General features: G+C 40.8%; 1 pseudogene; it reads right to left on the reverse strand.

Annotated features, from left to right (window-relative positions):
- Positions 1 to 655: 655 nt before the first annotated feature.
- Positions 656 to 1,369, reverse strand: LOC105509495 (annotated as a pseudogene).
- Between the last annotated feature and the right edge of the window lie 5,897 nt (positions 1,370 to 7,266).

Genomic DNA, 7,266 nt, shown 5'->3' on the forward strand with positions numbered 1-7,266 from the left:
GTTGAGCATTTTTTCATATATGACTTGGCCATTTGTATGTCTTCTTTTTTAAATTTCTCTCATATTCATTTTTATTAAAAACAAAAAGTAACCACCAACCACATGACAATTGGCCAGACAAGGCCTTGCTTCCCTTCCTCCTTCGGGTCCCCTGTGCCTCCTCAGCAGGGTCAGGGAAGCAATCGGCACTGATGTTAGCTTTGCCCAAAGGGAGTATACAAGAGAGGCTCGGGAAAGGGAAGGAAACCTGGACAGGCTTTTCAGCATTGAGAAATCACTTAAAACGGATTTGCTTTAAATAACTGGTATGTCTGAAATGCAGGGAGGGAAGACCATGCTGTCAACAATCATAACTCGCTTTTTACAGGTTGACTCCAGGGAGCGTTGGGTCGGAATTGTGTCTTAAGGAAGGAGAATGGTTTCATGAGCTTGCTCAGTTCTCCTGGAACAAAGACGAAGGTGCTACATGTTGTTTGTTAGGCTTATACTACAGCGGGTTTGGGGCTGCAGATCTAAAGTCCTTGTTAGGGCATTTAGCGCTGGTGAGAAGGGTGGGCCCCAGCCTTGGATGCTGATGTCCTCTAAAGACAAGGCAGAGACACAGCCTCAGATCCCCCCTCACCTTCCACTGAATAAGGGAGATGGGGAGGAGGTCTCAGCGGTTGGCCTCCTGCAAGCCCAGATGCCTGCCAGCCTGGGCCTGCTTTCTTAGCGCTGTGAGAGCTTGTGTCTGGTGAGCAGAGAGGAGCAAGTGTAGTCCCTGCAGAGCTGACTCCGCGCAGGGCTCCCCAGCTTTGGGCTTGTGGGGCGACCCTGCTCTGCGACCCAGCGGCGGCTTCAGCCCCAGGAGGAGCTGTGACATGCACTGCTGCCTACTGCCTGCCTGATAGCTGAAGAAGGCGCTCACTCCGTAGGCGACCATCACCAAACACGCAAAGAACGAGGCAACTGCACGCTGGTTATACGGCTGCATGCCCTTTAAGGACATCAGGTCAACTGCGGCAGGGCAGGCGATGAAGGCGGTGACATAGAGCACGGCAGCAATGACGTTAAAGATCATTAACACTAGTGACCAGGGCACCTTGTACAACTTCATGTGCAGCTGAAACAGGTAGAGGGTGAATAAGACGATTGTCATCAGCCAGAAGACAGCGACGAACATCACCCAGCCATAGGCCGGGTACAGATGGTACGGGGTGTCTGCAATCAGGGTCCACACCAGCAGCCCCAGCACCAACTGCAGCAGCATGAACACCCCGAGGCGGGAGTGCACGAAGCCCAGGTCCATGTGCAGCCTGGACACCGAGGCTCTGGCGCAATGCGCGGTACTGTTAGTCCACGTGCTCACTTTTGACTGGAACTCGGCCATGGTGGCTCCACTCAACTCCCTAGGTCGCTCCTGCTGCTGTCGCCGCCCCTCCAGTGGTGGGTGCCGGTTCCCGCGCCGCTCTTCCCAGAGGCTCCCTATCCCGCTGTGGCCCGTGGCACTGCAGGAGGCCGTATGTCTTTTGAGAAATGTCTATTCATGTTCTTTGCCCACTTTGTAATGTGATTATTTGTGTGTGTGTGTGTGTGTGTGTGTGTGTGTGTGTGTGTTTAAACTGTTGTTTGAGTTCCTTGTATATTCTGGATATTAGTCCCTTGTCAGACGAATAGTTTGCAAATATTTTCTACCATTAACAGGTTGTCTCTTCACTCTGTTGTTTCCTTTGCTGTGCAGAAACTTTTTAGTTTAATATAGTTGCATTTGTCTGTTATTATTTTTATTGTCTGTGCTTTTGAGATCTTAACCATGAAATCTTTGCCTAGATCAATGTCCTAAAGTATTTTCCCTGTTTTCTTCTAGTATTTTTTAGACTTTCAGTCTTATATTTAAGTCTTTAATTTCTCTTGAGTTGATTTTTGTATGTGGTGAGAGATGGGGATTGAGTTTCATTCTTCTGTATGTGGATATCCAATTTTTCCAACACTATTTAGTGAAGAGGGCGTCCTTTACCCAATGTAGGTTCTTGGTTTCTTTACCAGTATGGAAGTTTTAATTTTTACATCTTGAGACACTTGAAAGTCTTCATGTTTTGGTTCAAATACTTTAACCTTGACACAATTTTCCATTTTTTTATACAATTCTTACAAATTTTAAAATGTTATCTGGATAAATTTCTCATAACCTGTCTGACTGCTTGCCCATAATTTTAAGGCCATTAATATGCTAGGACATTTAAGAAAACTTTAAGAGTCACTGTACTTTTAATTTGTTATGTGCGTAGGAATTGATTAAGTGCTTGGAAGGTTTTATTTGTTAGTCAGATATATAAGGGGCTTAAAAAGTACATTGAGAACGCATGCCTATAATCCCAGCTATTAAGAAGGCTGAGGTAGGAGGATTGCTTGAGTCTGGGAGTTTGAGATCAGCCTGGGCAACGTAGGAAAATCCCATCTCAAAAAAATAAACTAAAAAAAGTAAATTAAATTATTCCATCTCCTTATGGGCAGTTGAAAATGCAGAAGGGTACTTAATTAAATGGGACAAATAGCAGTCAAAAATATCTGTGTGATTGTTAAACTTTACTAGATTTAATAATGGAATAATACAATTTGTAGGTTGAACTTAAAAGCTTTGAATAAACTAGGTTTGGAATTTGTATCTGTAATAAATAAGTCACTTATTATAAACTCCCTCACCTGAGAGCAAAACATTTTCTGCAAACAAACAAAAAAATCTCATATTATAGATAAAAAACCAATCAACCAACCAAACAAAAAAGAGCCAGTTCCACACCACACAGTAGATAGCTTTGAACCTGCTGAGTTGGGGAATTAGATAATCAAGAGTTTGAGAATACTGTGTAGAATAAGGGTAATGGACCCTGATCAGGGTTTGAGAAACTCCTCAACAGAGAAAGAACATGAAATTTAGTGCATATAAAAGATGTGGTATATTTAGACCAGAAAAATCATCATGAATGTTTGTTAAAAATAGGATCCTGAGTCTGTGATTCTGATTCCATGGATTGGAGGTGGAATTCTGGGGATCCAGAGTGTTTAATACAGTGGTTCTCAAAGGGTAGTCCATGGACCAGCAGCGTCAGCATCACCTGGAAATTTATTAGAAATGCAAATTATTGGCATCTCCTAATTCCCACTGTGTAAGATTCTCTAATAATCTGTTTGAACAAGCCCTCTAGTTGACTTTGATGCTCACTACAATTTGAGAACCACCAGTTTAACAGATGATTCAGTTGAGTCTTATGATTGGATGAGGTTTTCAAACACTATTGCAAGTGACAGAAAATTCAGGGCTCGAACTCCTTATTGAAATGGTCGGTTGAAGTTCACAGAATGTGGCAGTTTATTGCTGAAGACATCTTAGGGCAAGTCTTTAATGGAGGAATCTACAAAAACAGCAAACAGTTGGTTGAAAATAATTGAGCCCATGGCATGGAATAAGAATTACATAGAGTTTACAATTAACTTACACATACCAAATTTAAATGATATTCAGCAGAGTTCTGAAATTAATCTGTCTATATACATATTTTTAACAAAAAGTGGTTTGTCTTGGCCAGATATGTCTGAAAACCTTGCTTCTGTTCAGATTCGGTCCAAATCTCTCCATTTAGGATTTGTTGATCCTTTTTCACATTCTTTGTAGTCCTTACCCAGCACTGAGCTGCTATTTCTGAAACTGCAGTTAAGGCTCCCAGCTCCGACTTATATCAAGATATTTCCTCTAATGTTCTTTGCCAATTTGAGCCAGCTATTATTTAGGAATGGCTTCTCTGTTTGCCTGGCTTAGTGGTTGTATCCCTCTCTGAGGAATCCCTGTCTACTGTTTCTCAGTGCTGCCAATACTTCCTGGCTTCATGTCCTCTCAACACCTTCATTTTTCAGTTTTCAGATTGAATATGAGCTAGAAGGAGGTCATCCATTGGGTAGACCCATGGCATTTCCTATTATCACAATGTAGCCTATTGGATGAGGCAGTCTGCTTAATTTTTAATGATTTTTTTTTTGTGAATTAATGCAAGTGCATGACTGTGACAGACTGACTATTTAGAAGCCTTTGAAAATTTCATCTTGGTTGTGTTACATATAATTAAAATAGCCATGTACATGAGTGCATCTATTGTACATACCTGCAAAGCATGAGGTTTGGAAGTGCAATGAGATGCTGGAGATAAATCTTGGAAATGCCACTGTTATCTGACAATTCATAATTCTGTAAAGGATGAGGAAGCCGTAAGTAATTGTACTGGAATAAGTAACTGTTTCTGCAGTATTGCCATGTATTTCCCACATGGGCTGATTGAACAGGAAGACTGTACTCCTAAGGGCAGGACTGCCCTTAATATTTGCAGACCTTAAGGCAAGAAGATCAGTGGAGCCCCACTCCCCAAGCCATGCAGCCCCTATCTCCTTTTCTTTCCACCTCTGGCTCTGTCCTGAACCACTAGGAGCCTTTGGTGGCTATTCTAGACCGTGTGACTAAATTCCATCACCCCTATCACCCCAACCAGCAGTCACCCCGTAGCACAGTTTGCTCTCAGAATAATGGATCCAAAAGACAGAACTGCACACGTACTGGAAGTGGCTTGGAAACGTTGGGCAGGGAATCTCAGGGTCTTGAGATCCAGAGCTTGACCTCGATGGGGAGATGTGGGCTTTGAGTGGATATGGCCCCTTGGTCCTATGGATTTCTTGCCTCATGTGAAGGGCACACTGGAGGAGATATAGTGCAGGGCCTTCTAAACTTTAGAGTCCGACTTGTTTGCCACAATCAGGAATGTGTGATATAAGATGGCATGAAATAAGTGTAGACCTCCCCATAGGTGAGGGGCCTAGGTGAGGACCCCAGTTTCCCAGGTCTAAGGGTAATACTGGTTATGGAATCCAAAGATGGAGAAGACTAATTTGTCAGCAAGGGCATGTCATGATTGTGGGAACTACACCAGATCTCTTACAGTACTCTTCGTCTTGTGTTTAGATGTCTAATTTTTGCCAGTAGCCATGATCAGTTAATGTGGAATCCCAAATCATTATGCTCCTATTTCTCCTTTCTTATATTGCCTACACCCACCCACTGGAATCTCCCATAGCAATTTGATTTTGCTAATATTTATGCTTTGCAATTTTTAATCAGTCTTTGGAGTTAGAATGTCCCAAAATTCTTTGGGATTTTGAAATGCTTCATGGGGGAAAAATGAGTTTAGTGGTTAAATAAGTTGAGGGAATTAAGCATGTGTCATCTCCCTGGCCTGGTGACTTAAAATATAGCTTAACATAATAAAAGCTCTGAGAATTTGTGGAGTAAAGAAATCTGTTTCACTTTACTTAACTCATTGATTCCTACATGTATTTGAAAATAGACTCCCACACCTTTTATGCCAAAGAAATAATTATTGGTAGTTTCTGTCTTAAAAACTTAAACTAAGACTTTCATCCATTCATTTGATACCTATTTACTATCCCAATGACTGGACTAGAAATACAAAGGTAAACAAAATAAGACTCTGCTTTTGGGGAGCTGTTAATCATTTTACCAGTGTCTTCACATGTTGATTCCATTTATGTTTGGGAAAAGCTTAGTTTTTTTTTTAGGAATCTTAGTTCAGTTATAACTTGAGGTCAGCTGCTATTTAGATGACTGGAGAAATGCTTGCCTGTCAGAGAGTGTCTATTGCTGATTATATTTTCCAATGTGCTCTGCATGTGAAATATACCTTTGAATTAGAAAATCAGAGATTCCTTTTATCTTGGGTCTGATGTGGGCCATCCCAAATACCCAGGGTACCTTAGGGCTGAGGTAATCCAGTACTCCCTCCCAGGATGTGTTGGGGGTGCTAATGTGGCCCATTACTACTTCCCAGAACATTTAGGGACTATTGTGATTTGTCCCAACTTCCCAGGGTACCTTAGGGCTGCTGTGGCCTATCATTACTTCTTACGTTACTTTTTAGCCTGTCATTCATCTTCCAGGGCCTGTACAATGTAAGGATTGATGAAGCATTAGAGTTGTTGCTACTTGGAACCATTGCTTTTGCTTTGGAGCACAAGCTTTTTTGGGAGGGTTTCGGAACTTACTGTACATTTCACATTCTAGTTGTATCTCACCACTTGTTTGCCGCAATCAGGAATGTGTGATGTAAGTTCGTGTGAAATAAGAGTTGCTTGTCTCCATAGGGGTGGTTTTAGGTATAGCCATTTTAAAAAGCAGAGAGAGGACTGAGTGGCCTCTTGGCATCTCTTCAGTTACAATGACTAGCAGATGCTATTGGTACTCCATCTGTATTTTCTCCACATTCATCTCTACCTGTTGAAAGTTGTTACAGCGAACACCTGTGACTCTGCCAGAGGGCTTTCTTACCCCTTCGGCTAACAGGGTATACTCAGCCCTTACACACAGTAAGCATAAAATGCCCTTACACACAGTAAGCATAAAATGCTAGAGAGTTAATGCTTCTGGAAGCAGCCTTCAACCAATGACAGTGAGTTGTCACTCTTAGGATAACTATAAAGAATCTTCTTTTATTTATTTACTTATGGGCTTTTGGGGTTTTTATTCTGTTCCCTTGGTTGATGTGTCTACTTTTATGCCAGTACCATGTTGTTTTAATTACTATAGCTTTGTAATATACTTAGAAGTCAGGCAGCGTGATGCCTCTAGCTTTTTCCTGTGCAAGATTAACTTTACTATTTGTGTTTTCTTGTGGTACTACGTGAATTTTAGAATTGCTTCTCTATTTTTGTAAAAAATTATATTGGAATTTTAATAGATTGCATTGACTCTGTAGATAGCTTTGGGTGGTATGGAAATGTTAACAATATTAATTATTTCAGTTCATGAGCATAGAATATCTTTTCATTTATTTATGTCTTCTTCAATTTCAATTCAGTAATTTTCAATGTACAGATCTTTCACCTCCTTGTTTAAATTTATTCCTAAATATTTTATATTTTTGTAGCAAGTGTAAATGGGATTGCTTTCTTACTTTCTTTTTCAGCTAGTGTGCTGTTGGAGTATAGAAATGCTACTGACTTTTGATTTTATATCCTACAACTTTACTGTATTTGTTTATTAGTTCTAACAGGTTTTTTAATAGTCTTTAGGACTTTGTATACATGAAATCATGTCATTAGCAATCAGCAACAATTTCACTTCTTCATTTCCTGTTTGTATGCCTTTTATTTCTTTCTCTTGCCTAATTGCTCTGGCAAGAATTTTCAGTACTATGTTGAGTAGAAGTGATGTGAATGGACATCTTTGTT

This window comes from Colobus angolensis, unplaced genomic scaffold, assembly GCF_000951035.1.
Source record: "Colobus angolensis palliatus isolate OR3802 unplaced genomic scaffold, Cang.pa_1.0 Scaffold176, whole genome shotgun sequence".
NCBI lineage: Eukaryota > Metazoa > Chordata > Mammalia > Primates > Cercopithecidae > Colobus > Colobus angolensis.